Source organism: Canis lupus, chromosome 24 (genome assembly GCF_011100685.1).
Source record: "Canis lupus familiaris isolate Mischka breed German Shepherd chromosome 24, alternate assembly UU_Cfam_GSD_1.0, whole genome shotgun sequence".
Classification (NCBI taxonomy): Eukaryota; Metazoa; Chordata; class Mammalia; order Carnivora; family Canidae; genus Canis; species Canis lupus.
In genome coordinates this window covers 25,647,665-25,674,988 of record NC_049245.1, presented here as the reverse complement: position 1 = coordinate 25,674,988, position 27,324 = coordinate 25,647,665, and the positions used below count along the sequence as shown (strand labels likewise).

General features: G+C 44.9%; 1 long non-coding RNA gene across 1 annotated transcript; it reads right to left on the bottom strand.

The window, feature by feature from the left end:
* Positions 1–1,478: 1,478 nt before the first annotated feature.
* On the bottom strand, positions 1,479–27,324 carry LOC111092212. Its single transcript, XR_005377806.1, has 4 exons — positions 23,472–27,324; positions 22,775–22,921; positions 20,007–20,511; positions 1,479–3,738 (listed from the first exon to the last, which is right to left on the bottom strand). It is a non-coding gene; the product is annotated as an uncharacterized LOC111092212 (long non-coding RNA).

The following is a 27,324-nucleotide window of genomic DNA, read 5'->3' as shown; positions in this document are numbered from 1 at the left end:
CTTAAAAGTCCTTAGGGCCTGGGCAGGCCATTTAAGCAGGGTATGAGCATGAAGTCATGGGGTAGGTAGGTGCCACCCCAGTGCCAGATGATTGTTGCCATGTGGCAAAGAGGCCAAGCAGGGCCACATCGTCTCTTTCTCTCTCTCTCTCTCTTTTTTAAGAGAAATCAGCAACTCATGTTTTTTTAATGCAAAATCTCCTGAATATAAATTATGGCAACTGAATTGAAAAGAGAATTAACTCTGTAGGGGCCAAGCCATTCTGGTTTGCAGTCCCCTTAATGAGGAAAAGACCCAAGGAGATAAAATGAAGGGACCACGGCACGAAGTTGTCCTGCCTCTGAGGCTAAAGAAGCTCACAGCCCATGCGGAAGTCAGGGAGGGCTTCCTGGAAGAACTGACAGTGGGCAGTGAAGCAGAAGGTATTTCAGGATGAGAGAACAGCAAATATAAACACAGGAGCTGAACTGAGTGAGTCCAAAAGAAAAACTAGCAAAAAACGCCAACAGGGTGTCTCACAGAAGGGGAACAGATGGCCAGTAAACACACAAGGAGGTGCATGACCTCATTAGTCATCCTGGAAATGTAAATCAAGACTATGATGAGATGCTACTTCATACCCATTTGACCGGCAAAAACAAAAAAGTCTCACAATACTAAGTGTCAGGGAAGAAGTAGATCAATGTAGCTCTTCTATTGGCTGAGGGGAGGGTGTGATGATGTATCACTGTAACCCAGCAACTCCACCCCTGGATACTTGTGCCCAGAAATACCCGTGCATATGTGTGCTCAGCCAGTGCTTGTCAAACTTTAATGTGCATGGAAATCATCCAAGGATCTTGTAAAAAGGCAGATTTTCGTTAAGTGAATCTAGGGCAGGGCCTGAGATTCTCCATTTCTAACATGTTTCCCAGTGATGCCAAGGCTGTTGATCCCCAGACCACATTTGGTGGAGCATGAGGAGAAAGGCACAAGAATATCCATAGCAGCACTGTTTGTAATAGCAGAAATCCTGACAACAATCCGATCATCAGTTGACAAGAGAATGAACAAATAAATGAATTATGGTATAGTCATACACAGCCCTCAAAATGAATGAATCTCAGCTACACTCAACAACATAGGTGAATTCTCATCAACATAGCATTTAGTGGGGCACCTGGGTGGCTCAGCGGCTGAGCATCTTCCTTTGGCTCAGGGAGTGATCCCAGGGTCTGGGGATCCAGTCCCACATCGGGCAACCTGCAGGGAGCCTGCTTCTCCCTCTGCCTATGTTTCGGCCTCTCTCTCTCTCTCTCTCTCTCTCTCTGTCTCTCATGAATAAATAAATAAAATCTTTAAACACACACACACACACACATAGCATTTAGTTAAAAAAAACTATGTACTGTTTTTATTTTAAAATTAGTAAATAAGTAAAAATACACTGTTTAAGCATTCATACATGTAATAAAATGAAAACAAAGAAACTAGGGAAGTATAATTCAAAATTCAGAATAGTAATACCCTCAGGCAGAGAGCCAGGGCTTTAGGAAGGACTCTAGAAGAGGACAGAGTGACTTAAACCAAGTAGAGTCTATTTGGCAGCAGGTACCCTCCAGCCCTGGCTAAGGACCGGCTCTGGTAACAACTAGATCTAGATAGTGACCACATCTAGCTAATGATGAGATTTGGCTTATGACCAAAGCAGATAATGTCCAGATCCTTCACGACCAGATCTGGGGATGCCTTGGCCCTGGTGCCATTCTCCATGTAAGTCAGGTTCTGGACAGGCTGGGCGGGTACCTTGGGGAAAAGGAGAGGGGGAGCCTCCCAGAGCCCCTGCAGCCAAGGGCTGGCCTCCTTCCCACCCTATCCTATATCCCAAACCTTCTTCTAAACAACCTTTGGGCCTGATGCTCTATCCCACCCTGGCTCAGCCTCTATATCTCTGGACTTGACCAGTACACCAGCCTCCTCCCATGACTCCTGCTCCAGTCTACCCCCTCCCAAGCCACCCTTCACACCAGCTGCAGAGAGATGTTTCTATAACGCGGATCTGTGCCAACTCTCTGCCCAGAACCCTGCAATGGCTTCCTAGCCCTCAGAGAGAAAGTGTGAAGCCTTTAACCTGGTCTTCAAAACCCTTCACCATTTGGTCTTTGCACTCATTCCTAATTCAACTGTGGTCAAATCCCAGGACTCAGGTATAGGCTTTACATCCTCCTAAGGACAAGCTCTTTCATGCCTCCACCTGTGCAAGTCCTCCTACCTGGAATGCCTCTTCCCCACTGCATGCTCACCCTTCAAAATTCAACTCAATGTCACTTACTCTGGGGAAACCTTCCCTGACTTCTGCACCCCACTCCTGGGTTGTCACCTCCAAATACTTAATTTATCTCCTTTTAGTATTACAAAGATTTATGTATTTCTTTGTCCGTCAGCTTTATTGAGATGTACAACCTGACATGTACACACACATGTATATATATATACATACACACACACACACACACACACACACACACACACACATATACATTGTGGAATGATCACCACAATCAAGTTTATTAACATATCCATCACTGCACAGTTACCTTTTTTCTTGTAGTGAGAACACTTAAGATTTTACCGTCTTTGCAAGTTTCAAGTGTACAATACAATATTAGCTCTAGACTCCTCAAATGCTTTATGATGACCAAGACACATGATGTCTCAAACACCTCGTAGCAGCCGCTGTTGGTGCCTTTCTGGGACTCCAGCTAGAGCCGTGGTGGACAGCTCCCAGACACACGTGTCTCCACTTTTCTGCCTGATGGCATTTTCTGAAGTCACAAGAGCTTGCTCTGTCCAAGCACAGGACCACTTGGAAATGCAGGGGGAGTGGATGCCTCCAGGAGCAACCTTCAGGCGTGACGGTCAGGCACCAAGGGGGAAATGCCCAGCCTCCATACTGAGGTGTCCTCTCCACTGTTTCTTAGAAATATCTAGACAGGATGGAGCCACTAGGCGCTTACTGATTTTATTGACATTGTCTCCTGCCCAGCCTCACTCTCCACATGCTATTCCTCCTACTTACTGGGATCACCTCTCAAATAAATTCCATGTGCTCAAGTCACTGTCTCAGGGTCTGCTTCTGGGGGAAGCCAGAGTAAGCCAACACCTGTTTGTTTCCAACTCTCCCCTTGACTGGAAACAGCTCCTCGAGGTGTGGGGCCACACTGAATTCACCTTCAATTCCGGCATCCAACAGTCTGGTTCAAATCTCGACTATGCCGCTTGCATCTGTGCCACCTTGGCCAGGTCATTCACTTCCTTGTACATGAAGACTCAGCCAAAACAAGTAGGAGAGTCCTAGATGGTTAATGAGATAGATCCAAAAGTTGAGGGAGAGGGAGCTTTGTAGGTCTTTGCCCTCTTCCTTCTTTCAACTGTGTTCTCCAAATTTTTGGGGTGTTCACGTATTCCTTTGCTTTACTTTGCTTTGTTTTCACAGTGTGAAAGGAGTCTGGGCTCCACAGTGAGCAGGCCTGGGTTCAAATCTTGGTTCTGTCATATACTGGCTGTGGCTGGGCACGTCACCCAATCTCACTGGGCCTCAGTTTCCACACCTGAGAAATGGACACAAGAATGGATACCCACTTTGCAAAGTGGTTGTGACTTCTATGATGGAAGCTTCTTGTAAACCACACAGTGAGTTGAAAGCCTGAGTTATTGTCATCCCTGGGGCTGGCATCAGGCCTGGCATGGAGGAGGTGCCTGGGAAATGTTTGGAGAATAAAATGAGTGAAGCTGGTAGTAGAAACGCCAGGGTGTTCCTTATCTCATTCATTTACTTCTTCATTCACTCAGTATTCACCAATACCCACTTAGGCTAAGCCCCGTGCTGGGCACTGGGAATGCAGGGCTGTAGGAGGAACATCTCTGTCCTCAGGAGGTTTGCCATCTTCAGGGGAGACCCAAGAAAACCCACCATTCCCAGAGGGGTCCTGACCAAGTGTCAAGGAAGTGTGGGAAGGCTTCTGGGGAGAGGTGATGCCCAAGCCTGATAAGCAAGGGAAGAACAAAGTGGACATCCTAGCATGAGGGGACAGTGCACCAACGTCTGAAGGCCAGACCAAGCCCACACAAGCCACTATGTGTAGTTCAGTGGGGGGAAAGCCTCAAGAATTCAAAGGTGAGGCCAGAAAGGTCAGCAGGGACTGGATCATCATGACTTTGAAATCCTCTCAGGAGTCATGATTTTCAGTTGAAGGTGATGGGGATCTATGGAAAATGAAGACAAAATTAGGAAAGAATCTTTGACTTCCTTTGTGAACCAGGACAAGCCATTTTGCCTCTCAGAGCTTCAGTGCCCTCAGCTGTACAATGGGGCAAAAAGATCACAATAGGGATGCTTTGAGGACTTGAAATAAGGTATGCTCATTGCCTGGCAGTGGAAGGTGCTGAGGGGATATGAACTGAATGAATGAGTGAGTGAATGAATGAATGAATGAATTTCTGCCAGGATTAGGGGTCCCTGGTATCTTCACTCATACCATCTGAACCCTGGAACCCAGCACCCTCCCCCTTATCCTACCATTTCCTGCTCTGCCTCTTGTAGTAGGGCCTCCTACTCACCCTTAGACTAACAGACTGGATGACTGGAACTTTCCTAGGGTCATGAAGTGAGTTAAGAGCACAGTGAGGTCCAGTGCTCTGTCCTTGCTCTGTGGCACCAGAAATGCTTTTTCTCTGCCTCTCAATATGGATTTGCCTCCAGTCCCTGCCCTGGTGCTTTCTGGGCTGGGGAGGTGCTTGGGTTCCATTGTCTCCTTGGAGGGCCAGAGCTGCCTGCCTCTGCCTCCCAGATGCCTGAGCCACCATCTGCTCCCACCCGAGCCCTCATCTCTTTTCTTAAAATAATTCCTCCCGTTTCCTTGGAGACATCTCTCACATGGAGGAAAGGAATGGAGGGAGGGAGGGAGGAAGGGAAGAGGACAGGTTGGGTCCCATTTCCTGAGTACCTACTGTGTGTCAGGCCTGCCCCTCATTCCACTGAAGCTTGGAGACGTGACTTCATGTGCCCTAGATCTCAGAGTGAGTAAGAGCTGAGTCAGGATTTGAACCTGGGTCTGAAGGGCTCAAAAGCTAAAGCCTCCCTCATGTCACATGAGGGAAATGCGCATTTGGTACTGCCCTGACTCCACGTCCTAGTGTCCAAGGCACTGCCCATCCCCCCAAGTCATCCTCTCTTATTGATCAATTTAGAGAACACTTATGGAGATGTGTCATATGTTAGGCCCAGGGGGTCAGAAGAGTGTCTCAGATGTGAACAGGATAAAGTCTTTTCCCTTGAAATAGAGTATGCAGGAAGTAGAAGGAGCAGAAGGACCACTGGCCCATTTATTTCCTTTACATATACCAAAGGCTTCAGAGGGGCCATTTCAATTGATCCTCCAAATACTCCAGCTTGGGGGATTTAATAGCACCATTTTTTCAGAGAGGAAACTGAGGTCAAAAGGAGTAAACACAGTTATTCAAGGATACAGAGGGTAGAATACAGTGGTAGAATCAGGATAAAGTCTCAGACATAGAAGATAACTTGCTGGAATTGCCCCCAGAGACCTGCACAGAGCACTGCTGCAGGATATGGAAGGGAGTGATGGTTGGGAGCCCAAGGATCCTCAAGTGAAGGCAAGAAAACAGAAGGATGTGGACATATGGGTCTCAGCCCCCTTTCTGGCCTCAGCCTTCTTGAGCCAGCTCTGTGGCTGATACTACCAGGGGTTCTGATACCACCAGCCCAAGCAGAGAGACAAATTCCACCTGTCTTATTATCTAATAAATCCCACTCAAAACATCTCACAGATATGCCTTACCCAGTGAACATCTGGTCAACCTTAAGTACTTGTGTCCTCTCTTTAGCCCTACACAAGCAGACCAACTGGCTGACTGCGCTAGTCCAAATCTTGGGTTTGGAGACAACTTTCACATCTGATGGCTAAGCCTAGGACAATAGAGGCTATTTCCCAGGATTTCTGGCAGAAGTATGGAATCACTATCATATCAAAATGCCTATGTATTATGTGTACACAGATTACAGCCTAACTCTCATTTCCCCATTCTGCATTGCAGGGCTTACTTCAGGACTGTGGCAACCCCACAGCAGACAGGGAAAGAAGGGAAGGAATCCCACGTGCAGGGGCTAGCATGAACAGCATGAAGGAGACACAGCGGATTCAGAGAAAAGCAAATAGCTGAGGGCTGGTGCATGGGGAGAGCAGCAGAGCAAAGGCCAGAGCAGGGGTTTGAATCAGGAAAGACCTTGAGTGACAGGTGAACAGCTCAGAGCAGTGCTGTCACAGGATTTAGAACATAGGGAAGACGTGATTCAACATTATTTAATGGTGGCCAGTGTGGAAGATGGCTTTCAAGGTGTGAGATGGGATGAGGCCACTGCCACCATCCAGAGGATAGATGATGGGCCCAGGCTTGGCTGGAGCTATGAAAAGTGAGAGGAAAGGGATAGTTGGGAGAGAAGGTGAAGAGGCAGGAAAAGAGCTGTGGATAGATCTGGATAGGGGTTAGGGAAAGGGAAAAAGGAGGCTCAAGTTTCTGGTGTGAGTGGCTGGTAAGGCCCCTGCGATGAGAGGTCTGGGCAAAGGGCAAAGGAAAGGAGGGCCTACTGGAGTACCTGAGTCATGTGAGGTATCTATGGGGCACATGGGGCTGCTCCTACGGGCTCCATGTTTCACAGTTTTCTGAGGTGTCAATCCACAAACTCCCTGGAACCTTCCTAAAACCCTGTTGAGGTCACCACCATTTTTCTCAGAGAGAAAATTCAAGGCTCAGAGACTGATGATGACTGATACAAGGGTTCACTGAGTAAGCAATAGAGCTAGATTTTCTGCCTTCAAGACCAAAGCTTCTCTTGTGTACTCAAGGAGCATCCCAGTCATGCTGAGGCTTCTAAGAAGATGTCCAAGAAAATGGGCAAGTAGGGGAGTGGCTGGTGCTGGAGACAGAGCGATCAAAGATATGGAGTAGACAAGGTCAGTCATAGAGAGGGCATTGGGAGACAAGACATTCACTTGAGCAGAATCTCAAGAATCAGCAGCATTTAAGAATTGAGCAGAAGAGTCTAAAAGGATGTGAGCAGTGAAGCAGAAGGAAAACTGAGTGTATGCTGCAGCAGAAGGAAAACTGAGTGAGTGCTGCAGCAGAGCTGGGGAAGACCATGCTTCCAGAAGGAGAAAGTGGCCAAGAGTGTTATGACATGACTGCTTTTCCTGCGCTGCTCATACCTGGGGCCCGTGGCAATGCTCCAAGGAGACAATAAGTGTACTTTGAAGCTGTAGAGTGCTGGATACAGGCCAAGGGTAACTGTTCTGGTCCAGGCTCTGCTACCCCCTCTACCAGGTGACCTTGGACAAATTCCTTTTCCTTTCAAGACCCTTGTTTCTCCCTCTGTCCAATAAGAGGGTTCCAATTCTGGAAATACTCCTTTATTTATACTATTAATTCAAGAAATTTACTGAAAAACTGCTATGTGCCAGACATTGTTCTAGGAATTTGGGAGACTTTAGTAAACAACACAGATAAAGACCCAGCCCTCCTAGTGCTTTCATCTAGTGAAGGGAACTAGTCAATAAACAAAAAAAGCAATAAAAAAGTAAACAATACAATTTATTAGGTGGTTTTAAGTTCTATTTTAAAAAGGGGAAAAGATCAGGGTAAGTAGAGTAGGGGGGGTGCTGGAGTTGGTGCAGATTATTTATTTTAAATTGGGCAGTTAAACAGCACTCACTGAGAAGGTAATATGTGAGCAAAAGAGTGAAGGAGGCATGACATCCTTGCAGATATCTGGGGGAAAGCATTCCAGTAGAGGGAGCAGCCAATGCAAAGGCTTTAATGTGAGAGATGCTAAGATCCTCCCCCTACAAAACATCTGAAAATGCTAGATTAAAAATATATATGTGGAAATGGACAAGTCTTAAAGTAGAGAAATCCTGTCAGATCAGAAACAAGGCAGGAATGTGAGACCAAGAAGATAAACTGGCACTGAAGCTGCAGGTGTCATGCAGACACCTACAGCTCAGGTTAGTCGATGACCCATGTAAGACAGAGAGCCAAATGAGTCAGGGATCATTCTGCAGAAATGATGGACCTAGGAAGGGCTATACCATGAAAGAAAGGGTGAATTTTTTAAAAAGTATTTTTTTTCACAGAAGCAAGGAGCAAATAAAATTGTGTTAGGCTAGGACCCAATGGAATTACAGAAAAAAAAAATCTCCCCTAAGAAGGTATGGATATTGACTGGCTCTCCCATGAGTTTTAGGCATGAATCATAAGTACTAATGAGGTATCAAAAAAATTCAAGTTGAGAACTTCAATTTAAAGTGGACCCCAGAGGTGCCTGGGTGGCTCAGTAGGTTAAGCACCTGACTTTTGATTTTGGCTTAGGTCATGATCTTGGAGTCCTGAGATCAAGCCCCATATTGGGCTCTGCACTCTGTAGGGAATCTGCTTAGGATTCTCTCTCTTCTCCCTCTGCCCTTCCCCCTACTTTCTCTCACTCTCTCTTTCTCTAAAATAAATAAATAAATCTTTAAAAAATAATAAGGTGGACTCCAAATCTAACAAAGCCAAAAGTTAATTCTTTGAAAAAGATTAAGAAGAGAAATAGAAAGGTAACTCAAATTAGATAACACAAGTAATTAACATCAGGAATGAAGAAAGGACATCAGTACAGATGCTACAGACATTTAAACAGTAATAAGAGGGATACCTGGGTGGCTCAGTGGTTGAGTGCCTGCCTTCGGTCCAGGGCATGATCCTGGAGTCCTGGGATCGAGTCCCACATTGGGCTCCCTGCATGGAGCCTGCTTCTCTCTCTGCCTATGTCTCTGCCTCTCTCTGTGTGTGTCTCTCATGAATAAAAAAAAAAAAAATTAAATGGTAATAAGAGAATATAACACTTTTATGTCGAAAACTGGATAATTTCATTGAGGTGGACAAATTCCTTGAAAAACACTACTTATCAAACAGATACAAGAAGATATAAAAGTTTTGAATAGTCTTATATATACTAGAGAAATTTAATCTGTAATTTAAAACCTTCCCATAAAAAAATAATAAAATAAAACCTTCCCATAAAGGAAACTCTAAGCCCAGATGATTTCACTGTGAATCCTTCTAAATGTTTAGAGAATAAAAAAAACATCAATCCTACAAACTCTTCTAGAGAATAGGAAAGGTGGGAATATTTCCTGACTTGGTTTATGATTTCAGCCTAAACTTGTTATCAAATTCTGAGAAAAAATTATAGGAAGGGAAAATTGTAAGCCAATATCTCCATGAATGTAAAAATGCTAAGTACTACAGTGGTAATACTAAATGCTGTAATATTTTTTTTAAATTTTTTTATTGTAGTTTGATTTGCCAACATATAGTATAACACCCAGTGCTCATCCCTTCAAGTGCCCTCCTCAGTGCCTGTCATGCAGTCACCTCATCCCCCTGCCGGCCTCCCCTTCCACTACCCCTTGTTCTTTTCCCAGAGTTAGGTAATAAGTATTATCTATTAATATATAAAAAGCACAGTACATTATGACCAAATGTGATTTATTCCATGAATGCAAAGCTGGTTTGATTAACAAAATCTGTCAATATAATTCACCACTTTAACAGATTATTTTATTTTTTTTAAAGAATTTATTTATTTGAGAGCATGAGAGAGAACATGAGTGGTGGGGAGGGTCAGAGGGAGAAGGAGAAGCAGACTCTCCACCTAGTGGGGAGTCCAACATGAGGCTTGATCCCAGGAACCTAGGATCATGACCTGAGCCAAAGGCAGCCAACTTAATGGATTGAGCCCCCTCGGTGCCCCCAATAGATTATTTTAAATGACCATCTCAAAAGATGTGGAAAATATATTTCAAAGTCAATATCCATTCATAATAAAAACTCTCAGCACATTAGGAATAGAAGACATCTTCATTAATCTTACAAAGTGTATCTAGAAAACCCTACAGCTAAGATCATACTTACTGGTGAAAATTTAAATACTTTTTCCTTTAGATTAACTCTCCACTATCACTATTGTTTATTCAACATTACAGGCTATCCAGTACAATAAAGCAAGGGGAAAATATGCAAAATGGGAACTGAAAAAGTAAAAATGTCACTTATTGCACATGTGGAAAATCCCAAAGAATCTACAAACTATTAAAATTAATAAGTAAATTTAGCAAGGTCTCTATCTACAAAGTCAATATTCAAAAATTAATTATATTTCCATATGTGAGCAACACAAAAATTAAAAATAAAATTTTAATAATACCAGTTATAACATCAAAAATTCACCAAATACTCTAATAGAACTCTAATAAAAGAAGAATATAACTCTAATAAAAGTTGTGCAAGTCTACTATACTGAAAATGAGAACCACACAGACAAAAATTAAATAAGACCTTAACAAATGGAGAGATACACTATGTTCTTGGATCAGAAGACTCACCGTTGGAGAGATGTCAGTTTTCCCCACATAGATCTATAGATCCCAATCCCAATCAAAATCCTCTGGAGGTTTTGACAATCTCATTCTAAAACTTCAATGAAAATTCAAAGGACTTTCAGTCATAGAGATTATATTGAAGGATAATAAAGCTGGAGGACTAACAATACTAGATTTTAGGATATATTGAAAACGACAGCTCAGAGGACTAGTATCTAGAATATATAAAGAGCTCTCAAAATTCAACAGTAAAAAAAAAAAAATCAACCAGAAATAAACCCTCATAAATAGAGTCAACTAATTTTGACAAAGAAGCAAAGGCAATAACAATGGAGCAAAGACAGTATTTTCAACAAATGGCACTGGAACAATTGGATATCCAAATGAAAAAAAAAAGTATCTAGACACAGTCCTTACACCTTTCACAAAAATTAACTCAAAATGGATCATAAACATGAATATAAAACACAAAACTATAAAACTAGAAGACAACATAGGAGAAAACTCAGATGACCTTGAGTGTGTTGATGACTTTTTAGATACAACACCAAAGACATGATATATAAAAGAAATAATTTATAAGCTGGTTCATTAAAATTAAAAACTTTTGCTCCATGAAAGACAATGTCAAGAGAATGAGAAGACAAGCTTCAGACTGAGAGGAAATATTTTCAAAAGACGTATCTGATAAAAAGACTGTTATCCAAAATATACAAAAAAATCTTAAAACTCAACAATACGAAAATAAGCAACCTAATTACCTAATTAAAAAATGGTCAAAAGACCAAAGAAGATGTACTGATGGCAAGTAAGCATTTGAAAAGATGTTCAGCATCATTTGTCATGAGGGAAAACTAATTAAAACAACAATGAGAGACAGCTACCCACCTATTAGAATGGCCAAAATCCCAAACGTTGAAAGCACCAAATGCTGATGAGAACATGGGGCAGCAGGCACTCTCATTTCATTGCTAGTGGGAATGCAAAATAGTACAGCCCTTTTGGAATTCTTAGTAAACTAAACATACTCTTAAACTGTATGATCCAGCAATTGTGCTCCTTGGCATTTACTCAAATAACTTGAAAACTTAGGTCCACACAAGCACTTATGCATGGATGTTCATAGCAGCCTTATTCATCATTGCTCAAACTGGGAAACAGCCAAGATGTCCTATAGCAGGTGAATGGATAGATAAACTGTGATACGTCCAGGCAGGGGAATATTATTCAGTGCAAAAAGGAAATGAACTGTCAAGCTCTGAAAAGACATAGAGGAAACTTAAGGGAATGTTAATAAATGACAGACACCAATCTGAAAAGGCTTCCTGGTGTATAATTCCAAGTATGTGACATTCTGGAAAAGGCAAAACTATGGAGACAGTAAAAATGATCAGTGCCAGCAGTTGGGGTAGGAAGAGAGGAACACACAGGATACCGAGGATTTTTATAACAGTGAAACTATTCTGTGTGTTGCTATAATGATGGATGCAGAACATACATTTTTCCAAACTCATGAACATACAATACCGGGAATCCCAATATAAGCTATGAGCTTTAGATGATAATGATGTGTCAACATTGATTCATAGATTTTAACAAACCACTCTGCAAAATTATACCCCTCTGGTGGAGAATTTTGATGGTGGGGGAGGCTGTCCAAATGTTGGGGCAGCAGGTATATAGAAACTCTCTGTACTTTCTACCAAGATTTGTTGTAAATCCAAAACTGCTCTAAAAACTAAAGTCTTAAAACAAAACTAAACGTGCTATTACCACACAACCCAGACATTGGACTCTTGGCCATTTATCTAAGAGATACAAAAACTTGTGTTCACACAAAAATGTGTATGTAAATGTTCACAGCAACTGTATTAATAATAGCTGAACACCAGAAACAACTTGGATCTTCACTGGATGAACTGTTTGTTTGTTTGTTTAAAATTTTATTTATCCATTTATTTGAGAGAGAGAAAGCATGAGCAGGGGGAGGGGCAGAGGAAGAGGGAGAAGCAGGCTCCCCACTGAGCACAGAGCCTGATGGAAGGCTCCATCCCAGGACCCTGAGATCCTGACCTGAGCAGAAGTCAGATGCTTAACCACTTAATGGACTGAACCACCCAGGCGTCCCCTTGGGTGACTTGTTAAACAAATTGGTACATCCACAGCATGGAATATACTCCTCGGCAATAAAAAGGAACAAACTATTGATATCATAGCAACTTGGGTGAATCTCAAGGGAATTTATGCTGAGAGAAGGAATCCAATCCTAAAAGCTTACATACTCTGCAATTCCATTATCTAATATTTCTGAAATGACAAAATTATAGACATGGAGGACAGATTAGCCAAAGGTCAGGGATGTTCCATGTAGTGCGGGAGAAAATGTGGGAGGAAGGTGGGTATGGCTCCAAAAGGGAAACACACACTTGTGGCAATGAAACTGTTCTGTATCTTGGCTATGGTGGTGGATACATGAATCTACCTATATGATAAAACTGAATAGAACTAAATACACACACACACACACACATACAGACACACATACAAATAGTGCAAGTAAAACTGAGGAATTCTGAATAAGATTGGTAGATTGTATCAATATCAATATCCTGGTTGTGATATTGTACTCTAGTTTTGCAAGATGTTATCATCGGAAGAAATTGGGTAAAGAGCACACAGACTCTCTGTTATTTCTTACAATTGTATGGGACTCTACAATTATCTTTTAAAAATTAATTAATTAACATATAGTATATCATTAGTTTCAGGGGTAGAGTTTAGTGATTCATCAGTTGCACATAACACCCAGTGATCATTACATGAAATGTCCTCCTTAATGCCCATCATCCAATTACCCACTCACCTCCCCTCCAGCAACCCTCAGTTTGTTCCCTAGAGTTAAAGAATTTCTTATGGTTTGTCTCCCTCTCTGATTTTGTCTTATTTCATTTTTCCTTCCCTTCCCCTATGTTCATCTGTTTTGTTTCTTAAATTCCATGGGAATCTACAATTATCTTAAAATTAAAAGTTTAATTATTTCAAAATACATAAAAAAATCAAATCATTATGTTGTACACCTGAAACTAATGTAATGTTGTATGTCAATTATACCTCAATAAAAAAAGAAATTAAAAACCTTAATTAATAGAATAAGCTAATTTTGAAAATAGTGATTAAGACAGTGCAGGATTTAGTAACACCCATACACAATAGATCAGGAGTACAGAACAGAGAATCCCAAAAAAGACCTGTACATATGTGGTCACCTGGCTTCTGAAATTCAAGGAAAGGATATATATTTTTGTAGGGTTTTTTTCCTTTTCTGGGGGGCAGGTAGGGGGAGAGAGCCTGTGTGGGCACAAGCAGGGCAGGGGAGGGGCAGAAGGGGAGGGAGACAGAATCTCCAGCAGACTCCCTGCTGAGTGCAGAGCCAGCCAGGAGGCTTGATCTCAAGACCCTGAGGTCATGATGTGAACCCAAATCAAGAGTCCAACGATTAACTCATTGAGCTATCCAGGTACCCCTTTTACAGTTTTCAACTGAAAAAATTATTTAAAAAATATTTATTTTATATTTTTCTATTTTCAAGAAATAGTGTAGTCAAAACTGGATATCCATATGAAAAAAATTTTGACGCTTACCTTGCACCACACACAAAAATTAATTCAAGACATAGGAGCATAGTTCTGTACATGGAAACTAAAACAATAAAAGCTCTAAAGAAAGCATGAATAAATATATTCATTTCTCAATTTCTTAAAAGATATAAAAATGTCAATAATAAAATAATGATAAATTAGACTTCATTAAAATCAAACTTTTCAAAAATAAAATAAAATAAAATCGAACTTTTCCTTTAGGAGATGCACAAGGTAAGCTTCGGATTAGGAGAGGGTATGTTTTGAATACATGCATATAACTAAGGGCTCATATCTAGAATATACAAAGAGCTTCTATGAGTCAATAAGAAATAGACAGCCCAAGTTCAAAAAAACCTATCAGAACAGCTAAATGATGAAGGCCTAATAAGAGGGGCCACTGGCCTGTTCACACAGGCATAGCCTCAAAGGCTCAGCCACCACTTCCTGCCCTTGGAGCAGGAGGGCTCCCCTTGAGCTCCATCACAGCTTCCCCTGCCCCTCAGCAAGAGAAGATGGATTTATTTTTTTTAAGATTTTATTTATTTATTCATGAGAGACAGAGAGACAGGCAGAGACACAGGCAGAGGGAGAAGCAGGCTCCATGAAGGGAGCCCGATGTGAGACTCAATTCCAGGACTCTGGGATCACGCCCTGAGCCAAAGGCAAATGCTCAACCACTGAGCCACCCAGGCATCCCAAGAAGATGGATTTAAATCATGGTGCTCCTGACAGGCTCTAGAGGAAGAAAAAGACTGAAGAAAATGAATCTGAGATAGCTTACAGTGGTGGAGTTCAAGCCTTTGCCAGGATTGGAGGAAGTCTGGTATTGGATGTTTCTCATGCAGGCACAGGATTTCCTGAGAGAGGGGACTGACGTTGGCCCTGAGCACCATCAGCCAAGCAGCTGCCCTAACCAGTCACCATAGGCACAGACCATTAAGGTGGTAAGATGAAGAAACAGCCCCAGGAGCCAAGTGTGGGCAATGTTACGTTCTCTTATTGACACTACAAACTGTCTGCTCTGCACATACCAACGCTGTTTGATCTGAGACACTTGATGCAATCTGGGGTCCCAGAGGGACACCTGGGTGGCTCAGTGGTTGAGCATCTGCCTTCAGCCCAGGGCATGATCCTGGAGTCCCAGGCATGATCCTGGAATCCCAGGATTGCGCTCCCTTCATGGAGCCTGCTTCTCGCTCTGCCTATGTCTCTGCCTATCTGTGTGTGTGTCTCTCATGAATAAATAAATAAAATCTTTTAAAAAATCTGGGGTCCCAGAGATGAGGACTTCCCCTCCAAGCAATTCGGGCACAGTTTCCAGGAATTCCGTTTTTTGGTAACCTCGGTTTTCATGATCAGATGAGGAAAAGGATTTAAGACGACTCGCCCCAAATCAAAGAGAAAGTAAGTGGTAGAGTCAAGATTCTAATCTAGGGAGTCTGACTACAGAACTTTCTATGGAATGAGCTCTGTGATCTCTGAGTTCACTAGCTCTAGAAGTTGTGTTGTGAAAGACTCTATTCCACAGCAGTGCTAAAATAAAAATAAAGGAATGGACAATTAGTGGAAAATTCCTTGAATTTTTAGCTGTCGACTTCCAGGACTAGAAAGGACCTCAGAGGTCATTTAGCCCAAACTTACTGTTTGCTACTGTGCCCACAAGTTCAAGAGGATTTCCTGGAATGCCCCAACAGCATCAGCAAATCTGCAAACAGTGGACTAGAAGCAGATACAGATCCACATCTTTTAAGTGCAATGTAAAGATCCAAGAGCTCTGTAAACTGAAAGTTCTCTTGCAGTTAATTGGTGGTTGACTCATTTGCAGGCAAAAATCTGACCTCAACTGATGTCAGACTGTTATATGCCAATTAGTGTGATTATTTACATATTTTGCTGCAGAAATATCAATTAGTTTCACTGGAGGTACCACCCCAGACTCACTGGTGCCCCTGAGCTGATCCATACTGGCTCATGGGAATCAGTTTTTAAATATTCAGGAATTCTGTAAGCTATTCAGTTGGTAGCTTGAAATGGGATGTGGTTGGAGTACTTACACCACGAAATCAGAAAATGCCACAGATTAGGCTTTAAAATTTTTTCCGAGAGCCAGCTTACCAGCGCACCACTGCCCTACACTCTGCTGGAGGTATTACCTAATATGGAATATGCACCACTTGACTTTTCCAATAAATTCCAGTTAGTTCTAAGTTCCAAAAAGGGAGGCAAATAGCCTAGGATACCAAGTAGTCAATAAACATAAACATAATAAAACAATAAACATAAACACAAAGTAGTCAATAAACATAAAATTAGTCTACATCATTAATATCCAGGAAAATACAAATTAAAGGCACAATGAAATACCACTACATTCTCACCAGAGTGGCAAATATTAAAAACATACAATGCTGGTGAGGATATAGAGCATCTGGAACTCTCATATCTGGCTTGTGGGAGAGTAAATTGGTAAATTTAGTATCTGCTAAAGCTAAACATCCATATACTCCATCACCTGATAATTTTACTCCTAGCTATTTGCCCAATAAAAATAAGTGTTTATATTCAGCAGAAATAATATGCAAGAATGTTTATAGCAGCTTCATTCATAAAGCACCAAACTGGAAATAATCCAAAGGTTCATAAACAAGAGAATAGATAAGTGAATTGTGGCATAAAGGAATACTACACAAATCATCACCATGTACAATATCACGAATGAATCACGTATTACACCCAGATAAGGAATCCTGCATTATCCCATTTGTATCAAATTTCACAATTTATGGTAGAAGGTAGGATACCGGTTCTCTCAAAGGTCTCATGGACTTTACTTTTCATAAGAAATAGCTCAATTCTTGAAAATATAAAAAAATACAAAAATAAACTCTGTGGTACTCTCAGGTGCTCAACAGAAGCAAAGTTAAATCCTCCCTGGAAAAAAAAAAATCCTCAATCTAGCCTTCAGTGAATTCTCACAGACACAGGTCCAACTGACAACTAAAAAATGTCAAAGCATTCAAAAAACATGCTACCTCAGCAAGACAGAAGAAACAACAGACAACAGAATCGAATCCCCCAAAGTGTTCATATATTTGTATTATCAGATTGAAAATATAAAATAAATGCACCTAGAATGTTTAGAGCAAGAATAGAGGAAGTTGAAAAACAAGAATGAACAAGAGACTCTCTAAACAGAACAAGTAGATTTGAAAAACGATCAAGTTAGACTTCTGGAAATGAAAAATATAATAATTGGAACTTAAAAATTCTTGGAAAGGTTCAACAGCAGGTGAGCCTCAGATGAAGAGGAAAAAAAATATGACCTGGAACATGAAGAAATTTTCCAGAACATAGCAGAGATAGGAGGAGAGGGTGAGGGAAGAAGGAAAATATGAGATATCGGGGCCACACTGAGAAGGTATAACTAATGAATACTTAGAGTTCAAAGAAGAGAAAATAGAAGAGGGGAGAGAGAAAATTTAAAGAATTTTCCAGGCCTGATGAAGACATGTCTTCAGATTTAGAGGTCACAATGAGCCCACGATAAATTTAAATAAACACACAAAAATAGCCTCGAAGTCCCATAGTCCAACTGAAGACCACCAAAGGCAAAGAGAAGATCTTAACAACAGTGTCCAATGAGGAGAACTTTCCAGCACCAGGTATGCTTCATAGGACCCAGAACCTAAAAGCCTTCCATCTGACACCTGGGAGGGGTCATCTGTCAATTCAACTGAGAGGCTCCTGAAGTGATATATCTCAAACCCAAAGTGGAACTGTGCCCAATAACCAGGCCCTTGCCTTTTGGGGAAAGGAGTTCATTCTCTCCATGGCCATTTACTACAAAATTTTTTCCTTGGCTGCCTAACCTGCTGGAAATCACTAGAAACTGAGTGGAGCTCAGCCTTCCCCACTGGTCTCCTTGCTTCCAGACTCTTCCTCTTCTATCTATTCTTTTTTTTTTTTTTTTTCTTCTATCTATTCTTCATGTGGGAGCCAGAGTGGTCTATTCAAAATTTTTTTTTTTTAAATTTATTTATGATAGGCACACAGTGAGAGAGAGAGAGGCAGAGACACAGGCAGAGGGAGAAGCAGGCTCCATGCACTGGGAGCCCGACGTGGGATTTGATCCCGGGTCTCCAGGATCGCGCCCTGGGCCAAAGGCAGGCGCCAAACCGCTGCGCCACCCAGGGATCCCCCAGAGTGGTCTATTCAAAACACAACTGACTCTTACATGCCTTTGCCTAACCTTCCATTCACCACCTCCAAGCACGCCCCCCTTCAAAACTCCCAGCACCTGCAGAGTAAAAGTCCAAGCTTCCTTAACAGGGAGTTGAGGCCGTTAGGATCCAGACTTATCTATCTCCCTCCACCTCTGCCCACGCACCCTACTCTGCCTTTTCTCAATACTTTGTGTTCTTTACTATCTCTGAATAATGTGCTATTCTTTCCCTCTGCCCACCAGGCCCCTCCCCCTCTTGAAATTTTAAGCTCCTTTTAGATTTTGTTTAAAAGTCATATAATCACAAAGGCCTCTCTGATGCTCTTCTTCTCCCACCACCAGCGGCCATTTGCTCCTTGATGCTTCTGCAATTTTATACTGACTTGTATTTTAGTAAAGTCATGGTCTTTTTCATATTACACTGTGATGATCATGTATTTACATGTCTGTCCTGTTGCACTTGCCATACACCACGAGTAGAGTGAGGTCAGAGACCAGGTCTTACCCTATCTACCACCAGGGACCAGCCAGGGCCCATCACAGAGAGATGGGTCCCATTGCACACACAAGGTAGGAAAGTGAGGGTGAAAGTTGAAACATGAACAGTTAAAATTGCTCTGTGAGACCCAGTAAGTTGCCCCTGAAATGCAGCACTTGTGGTTTTGCTTTCACCAACCTATTTAGTAACATGTTCCTATAGAATGATCTGCAAAGTCACATGGCTCAGCTCATACTCCCTCTGGGACACACACCCACCAACTGTAATGGCAGGTAGAGTCAACTGTGCTTTGAAAATTAGTTTTCTTCCACTCTGTTTTGTTAAGAATATGATAAAATTCATAAAAGATAAATGTGCACATAATTCAACTGTACCATTGAATAAATGAAAGGATAGATGGACAGAAGAATGGGTAAATGGATGCATGCATAACTGAGTAACAACAACAACACTGGGCAGCCCGGGTGGCTCAGTGGTTTGGCACCGCCTTCCGCCCAGGGCATGATCCTAGAGACCCGGGATCGAGTTTCACATCAGGCTCCCTGCATGGAGCCTACTTCTCCCTCTGCCTCTGCCTCTGTCTCTGCCTCTCTCTCTGTGTCTCTTATGAATAAATAAAATCTTTTAAAAATATAAAAAATTTAAAAAATATTAAAAAAACAAAAATAGCACTAATGCTGATCATAATAGGTGATATTGATTGTAGACTTAAAATGTGCTGGGCACTACTCTAGACGCTTTACACCTATTAATTCACTGAATCTTCAAATAACCCTATGAGGTTTATGCCATCACCCAATTTTACAGATGAGGAAATTGAATCATAGTGAAACTGATACCGGTGAGTGAATGGATGGATGGATGGATGGATGGATGGATGGATGGACGGACGGACAGATGGATGGATAGGTAAGGTGGCTGGACTGACAGAGGGGTGGTAGACCAACAAATAATACCTGGCGGTTCTTTTGTGTTAGATTGAGCCCTGTCTTGTTATCTCCAGCCTTGTGGCCTGGACCACAAAGGTCCATCTCCATCCAAGCTGTTTGTTCCCTGACCCCCCTCAGACTACTGCCCCCCTGTTCTAACATTCACAGTGCTGCCTTATCTCCAGTCAGCACAGCCGCTTACGCAATGGTCTAGTAGTTTTGACAGCCAACACCCACCTACTGCCTTCAGGAGCAAATTATATGTAGAGCAGGTTGTGCAGCAAAGATGGCTACAATAATATCTCTAATTCCACGTGCTGTCCCGTTGAGAGGTGAAGTCTGGGTTCCTTCACCTTGAACCTGGGTGAGCCTGTGAGTATTGCAGAAGTGAGGCAAGGCTACCTGATTTCCAAGGTTAGGTCATAAAAGGTGATCCAGCTTCCACTTGGCCCTCCTGGGATGTTTGCGCTCAGAACTCAGCCACCACACTGTGAGGAAGCCCAATCTAGCACAAGGAGAGATGGCACAGAAAGGCCACGTGTAGTTGCTCTGGTTAGGAGCCCCACTGCGGTCCCAACTGATAGCCAGCATCACCTGCCAGACGTGTAAGTGAAGACACTCCAGATGATTCTAGCCTTCAGCTGTTGAGTCACCCCTAGTTACTGAGTCTTTCCAGAGGAGGCCCCAGACACCATGAGGCTCGCACACCAACCATGCTCTGTTCATATTCTTGACCTACAGTCTGTAGCATAATAAAATGGTTAGTCTCTGCCACTAAATTTTGGGGTGGTTTGTTTTGCACTAATAGTAACTGGAATATCCTCCCCCACCCACCAGCCAGGCCCTGCCTTAATTTCCCTTGGGAAGGTGATGGGGAGCATCTGAGCCCTGGGCTGCACTAAATCCTGTGTCAGCTGCATCTGAGGCCCCATGGGCATGGGGAGCAGGCCTTTACCAAGCTCTCCTTCCCTGACTCTTCAGGGTGGAATGAGGTCAGCTTCCAGGTGTCCCGGATTCCCTACAGACAAGGGTCAAGACCAGGCTGGGGCCCCTGCTGATGAGGCAGGGCCTCAGAGCAGGAGCTTGACCCCAGCAAAAGCTTGTTCTGGCTCCATCTGAGACTGGCCTGGTTTGCTTCCAGGTTTTGTTCTTTTTAAAACTGGTTCACTCAGTGGGTATTTAAGACAAAAACCACAGACCTTGGTCTGATTCGAGGGGAAAAAATAGTATTGGGGTCTGGGAATCTGACAGACCTAGGCCGAATCCCAGCTCTGCCACTTGCCTGGTAAATTACGTCATCTTGCTGGGCCCCTTCTGTGTAGTGGGGGTAAGAATAGCTGCCACCTCACGGGTTTGTTGTGAGAAGAGAGGAGATGGACTCCAGAAAGCACCCTACTCTGTGCCTGGCCCCCACTAGGAGCCCAATAAATGTCAGTTACCTTTCCTCACTTCTGAGTGGAGCATGGTTCTCTTTCATCCACAGGGCCTTTCACAGTGCCTTGTATACTCCCAAGTGCTCAATAAGCGTATCTTAAATGATTGGAGGAATTTCTCAGCTCGCCTCTAACCTCCATCCACATGTTGACATGTCTCTCTTTCCCAAGAGACCCTGACCCCCGCCCTAGGGCAAGGACACTCACTCTGATTCATCTTTTGTTATCCTTTTGTCTCCTCAGCACACAGTAGGTGCTTCGTTGGTGGGTACTAACACAAATCAAGTGGCCCCCGGTTCAGAAGAGTCCTCAGTTCAGGATTTGCGTTGGGTTCCTGAGGAAGGTCAGGATGAAGCTGCCATGGGCCCAAGCGCTCAGCCACCTGGCTTGCCAGGTGCCATCGATCAGCGGATGATGAGCGCTTCCCCACCTAGAGCCGCAGCCCTCAGAGTTTGTCATCACAGCCCACGTCGTAGACACACTCCCAGGGGTATACATGGGCCCTCGGCACCTCTCAACAATTTTTGTAGATCAGGAAAACACACACAATTCTGGAGGGTGTCTTAGGTTAAGTTCTCCAAATGCAGATCCTGGAGGAGGACCCTGGGGCAGTAGTTGAGTTGGGATGCAGGAAATGAGCCAGGAAAGGGAGAAAAGCTGAGATTGGGGCTAATGCTCCTGTTTTTGCTGTGGGTAATTATTACGCTGACAGGCAAGGAAGTCTTTCTCCACATGCACTCCCCCCAAGCCCCCTTGGTCCAGGGTGGCTCCTGGGGTAGTAAGCCCCTGGCATTTCCGGTTGAGGTGCCCCCCCACCCCCCCCCCACCCCCCTACCCCCCGCCCCGCGCAGAGACCAGAGAGGCCATGAGCAGGCGCCTCCGGGAACATGGGCCAGCACCCCTGCCCTGCCCCAGAGCAGCGTTCATACGAGTGTTTGTGGCACAGGGGAGTGAGTGTTAGCACGCAGCAGTGACTCATGACTTGAGGTGCAGGTGAGGGGCACTGAGTTCTAGAAGTTCCCTGTAAGTCTGTCCCTTTACCTTCCACTCAAGAATGCGAGTGAGTGGGGGTGACACCATTACAGGGATAGCTCTGAATCCACTCAAATTGATCATATTTAAAGTAAATCATTCAGAGAATCTAGGACTTCAAGTTATTTGTGTAACAAACCTCAGATCCCAGTGGAGAGGCTGGAAACCACGGCTGCACAGAGACAGAGACAGTAGTGATTCTCAGAGTCCCCAAAGACGGCTTCCCTCAGATGCCCTCCACTTTGAGACGCAGCAGGCTCTGGCCCCTCTGACCTCTCTGTGAGTCCAAAGACCCCAGACGACAAGAGGAAGGGGCTTTTCCAGGGCCCCCAGGGGTTTCTGCCACTGTCCCTGGATGTCCTTCCAGAAGCAGGTGAATTGAGGCTCCCTGCATATTTCTAGACTTTTCCTGAACTCATTTCAGGAAGGACCAGCTCTGACAAGTGGACTGGGGACACGACAGTGAGAACCAAGACAGTAACAGCAACAATAATAATCACGATGGTGCAGAAGGCCCCCCTTCGCCACGGTTTGACCTACCATTTTAGGACTTTACAATGGTGCACAGGCGATAGATACCCACTCAGTAGAAACTGCACTTGGAATTTGATCTTCCCCGGGCTGGCCGTGGGTGGGAGGAGGCCTTCTCGAGGTGCTGGAGCAGTGGCCACAAGCACAGCTCCCAGTCTAAAGGGTAAACAACCGAGACACTTGCAACCACTCTGCACCCATTCAACCATTTTATCACTTTCAGTACAATATTCAATACATTTCTAAAGTGAGATATTTGGTACTTTATTAGAAAATAGGCTTTATGTGAGATGATTTTGCCCAGCCGCAGGCTAACAGAAGTGTTCTGAGCACACTGAAGGTAGGCTAGGCTGAGCCGTGATGTTTGGTAGGTTAGGTGGATTAAATTTTTGACTTTCATCATAAGTCAGTGAAGATCTGTTCTTGTTTCCTGGAGATTTTATTTGAGGGGGTGGGGAAGTGAGCAAGCATGAGCAGTGGGGGAGGGGCAGAGGGAGAGGGTCAAGCAGACTCCCCACTGAGCCCAGGACCCTGGGATCATGACAACAGAAGGCAGCTGCTTAACTGACTGAGCCACCCAGGCACCCCACTCCTGGAATCCTTCTTAGAGCAAGGCAGAACATAGGTAGAGAAAATAGTACCTAATATTTATTTAGCATTTTGTGGGCTTACCACATAAATGCCACCTCAGATACTAATCACTTACTGAACACGAGTGCCAATTGCTGAAGTCAAGGCAACGAACTAGATGGACACAGTCCCTATCCTCATGGAGTCCACATTCTAGTGAGAAAGATGGACAAGAAACAAGCAATTACAACAAAGCATGATTATAAGTAGTTGCATTTGATGAGCACTTGCTAAGCACCAAACACTGCTAAATTCTGGCAGGGATGGCTTCATTCAATCCCTACAAGCAATATTTTGAAGTGACAGTGTTTCGGCCTCATTACACAAAGAAACTGAGGAGCAGAAAGGGTTAAGCAATCGCCTGAGGCCACACAGCTGGCAAGAGGCACATCTGGGAGTTCTGAACCCAAGATTATCTGATTCCAAAACCCATGTACCCAACCAGGCTATCTCACCCCTGCGTTCTCTGCACCTCAGTTTCTGTGTCTATAAAATGGGAAAAAATAATAGCCCCACCCCCGCCCCCCACAGCCTTTGTGGCATTGCATTGGGAGTATCAATGGCCAGGTGTGAGCTGCTGATCTTCCCAATCCTGGCTTCAGCTCTGGCCTCCTGTGCTCGCTCCTCACCCCTGACAGCTATCCGCACACAGCCAGAGCTGCAGCCACCTGGCAGGGCTCTTGGTTCGCGGAGCAATCACTGTTTGCCCTCACTAGCTCTCTAATGACAGCATAGTTCCATGGCGTCTGTGCTGATTTAATTATAGATTAATCAGGAGAGCCAGGGCAGGAGCTCTCCTCTTTTCTCTGGCAAGCTGGAACGTGACCCCTACATGCGTACATGAGTGTGAGGGACAGAGGTGGGCCCCTCAGGGCTTCCTGCCTCCAGGGATGGCTGGTGCAAGTCCAGACTTCTCATTCTGGGGCTCATGGTTCTCCCGGCCTGTGTCCAGCCAACACCTCCCAAGCCGAGTTCCCACGACCAGGCCCCTACTGTCCCTTGGACACCAGATGCCCTTTTTTTTTCCATCCTCTCTCTTCACAGCCATGTTTTTAAGGCTCAGCCTAGATGTCACCTTCCACAGGAAGCCTTCCCTGATGCCCCAGCTGGGATGACTTCCTCCTCTTCTGACCTTCCAGAGAGGTTGATCTGGCTTCCTCTGTGGGCCCTGACCACTGCCTCCCTCAAGGGGTGACATCTCCTTGAGGACAAGTGTGTCCCCAGTGCCCAGCATGGGACTGGCATCAGTAAAGGGACAGAATGAATCTACAGAGAAATTCCCACAGGCCTGAAGAGCCTAGAGCCAAGAGCCCAGCCTTCTTCCAGAGCCCCAGGCTCCCCGTGGGCTTCAGTGGCTGGTGGGGCTCACACATCCAGGCAATGCTTGTGGCCCTTCCTCAGGGGCTAGAGGGCCTCCTTGGGCTTCTCCTGCCTTCCTGGATGATTGGCCTCCAGAAGCTCATTTGAGGGGAGCTCGTATCCACAGGCAGGCACAGGCAGGAGGGAAATGATCCCCAAGTCCTTGCCCCCACCACAACAGACTTATGCCCATCCTGCTGCCTCTTTTCTCTTCTCCATGAACCAGACCAGACAACCCACTGCTCGGCAAGAATGGTGATGATGACAGAGAAATGTGTTACTCCCTTACACATACACCCCCATCCCATGATCATTATGTGTATTATCTTACCCGGTCCTTCAAGTGACTCAGGGCAGTGGCTTTTATCAGCCCCTTTTGCAGATGGGTAAACTGAGAAGTGAAGCAACTTCATTTGTAATGGCAGAGATGGATTCAACTCAGTTTGGCTCTGGAGCCTGTGCTCAGTGCCACCCCACGCGCACTGTACCCTATGCCATCTGCCTAACTCCAGCCAGGGCCCCTAACCCCTGGCCCTGGGTCACCCTTATGTGGTGGGATCCATGGACCCAGGCTGGTACCCACTGTGCCTGGCATCCTCTGGGGTGGCATGAATGAACTGCCTCATGAATATGCAGGCAGGCCCCTTGTGCTCAGCGCTCTGGGCTAAATCTGATCACAATGCGGGATAAATTAAGCGGCAGGATAAATGCATTAAAAATCACCGTCGGAGGAACATGCTGTTCAGGGAGGGGTCTGGGGAGGTGGGAGAGGAGCAGTAGGAGAAGCTCCGCCAGGCCAGGCGCTGCCAGCCCCTCCCAAACAGGCCCAGATGAAGTTCCTTTCCGTGGGGGAGGCCCCTCCCCCCATTTCCACCCTCCCCCTGTTCCCATGGAAACACAGAGTGGTTAGGAGGGAAAATGCCTGGCGAGCAGGGATATGAGGAGGGATTAGGAGTAACAACTGGGGCTGGGGACAGGTGTGGACAGGGTCTCCTTCCTGACACGGGGTGAAGGCAAGGGCCTGGTAGAGCTCAGCAGCCCCTCGGGCCCCTTGGCAGCAGCCAGAGAAGGGGTGTGGGGAGAGAACCACCTTCCGCTGAACCCAAGGTCCAATACTGGCAGTGCCCTCGAGTCGGTAATAACATAGTAATAACAGCAGCTGAACAAGCCCAGAGCATTGTGCCATGGGCCAGCACGGGGACGGAGTCCCACAACACCTCATCTCCCCCTTACAGGTGGGCAAAGGGAAGCTCAGAGGTGGGAAATGACTTGTCCCGTGTCACCCAGGTGGCAGCGGGCCCAGCATCTCTCCTCACTGCACTATGTACCTGCTGCGGCACCGTTTGGTTATAACAGCCCCTTCCTCCCAAGGCAAATCTTGTTCATCATTCGACAAAGATTTATTCAGCAGCTACTCTGTTTGAGGCACTGATTCTAGGCACTGGAGAGGCAGCAGGGGGCAAACCACAGAGTCACTGTCTTCAGGGAGTGTGGCTCAGGATGGGCAGCTGACAGACTTCTGCTCTCCCGCTCAGACAAGGCCTGGGTTCTGGGGTCCCCGTCACAGGGGGTAGAGCTCAGAGGATATAAAGTCTGATTAGCGTTTGGTTAGCTCTGTGTGACAAGTACCAGCTCTAAATCCAGCTCTGCCACCTGCTGGCTATGAGATCTTGGGCCAGTTCCCTCAACCTCTCTGTACCTCACTTTCTCCACCTATAAAAGGGGATGATTATGGGACCTACTTTGCTGTGACTGGTGAGGTACTACATTGAAATACTTAGGATGGGTCAGGTATGTACTGAATGTTCTTAAATATCAGCTATTATTAGACCATTCAGGCAAGAGCCCTGCTCTCCCCATGCCCCCACCCCAAGCCGAAGGGACCAGGATGTGCTTCTGCCTTTCTCTAAGCTCCTCTGACCTTGCCTTCCAGGAGCTGCCCCCACCCAGAGGTGGATGGGGAGTGGCTGACAGGCTCACAGGTCACTGCCCACTCGGCTTTCCACAATCAAGCCTGGGCACAGGGGCATATTTGTGAGGGGAGTACACCACGGCCCACTCCCTGCTCCCAATAGCCCCTGCACAAAGTGGGAGAAGGAAAGAGGCCCCTGAGAGGGGAAGCTACCTGAATCATGTGACAAAAAGGGACCTGGCTGGGGCAGGGGCATGGAGCAGAGTAACTCTACTGAAAGGACTGTCTCCCTGGCCAATGCCCCCAGCGTGTCGGACACATTACTGAGCTTCCATGCTTCACTGCGGTCTCACTGGGCAGCGATAACATGTTGCACAACATGGACTGCCTCCATTGTGCTCTAGAAGGGACTCCTAAACCTAGGAATTCAATGAGGAGCGAGAGTTAAAATAATGGAAATGCCTGAGCCTAATTCAGAAGCCTCATCCCTAGCTGGAGTCCAGGTCTGCTTGGCTTCCTCATTGTCAAATGCACCTGCCACTCCTTTAAGAGTCAAGGTCATCCCTGAACTCTGTCTGCCCAGGGTGCCAAGTGTTGAGAACAGGAAAGAGAGGCTGCTTGGAAAATTGCAAAGGGCTCTACAATCCAGGGCAGCCCC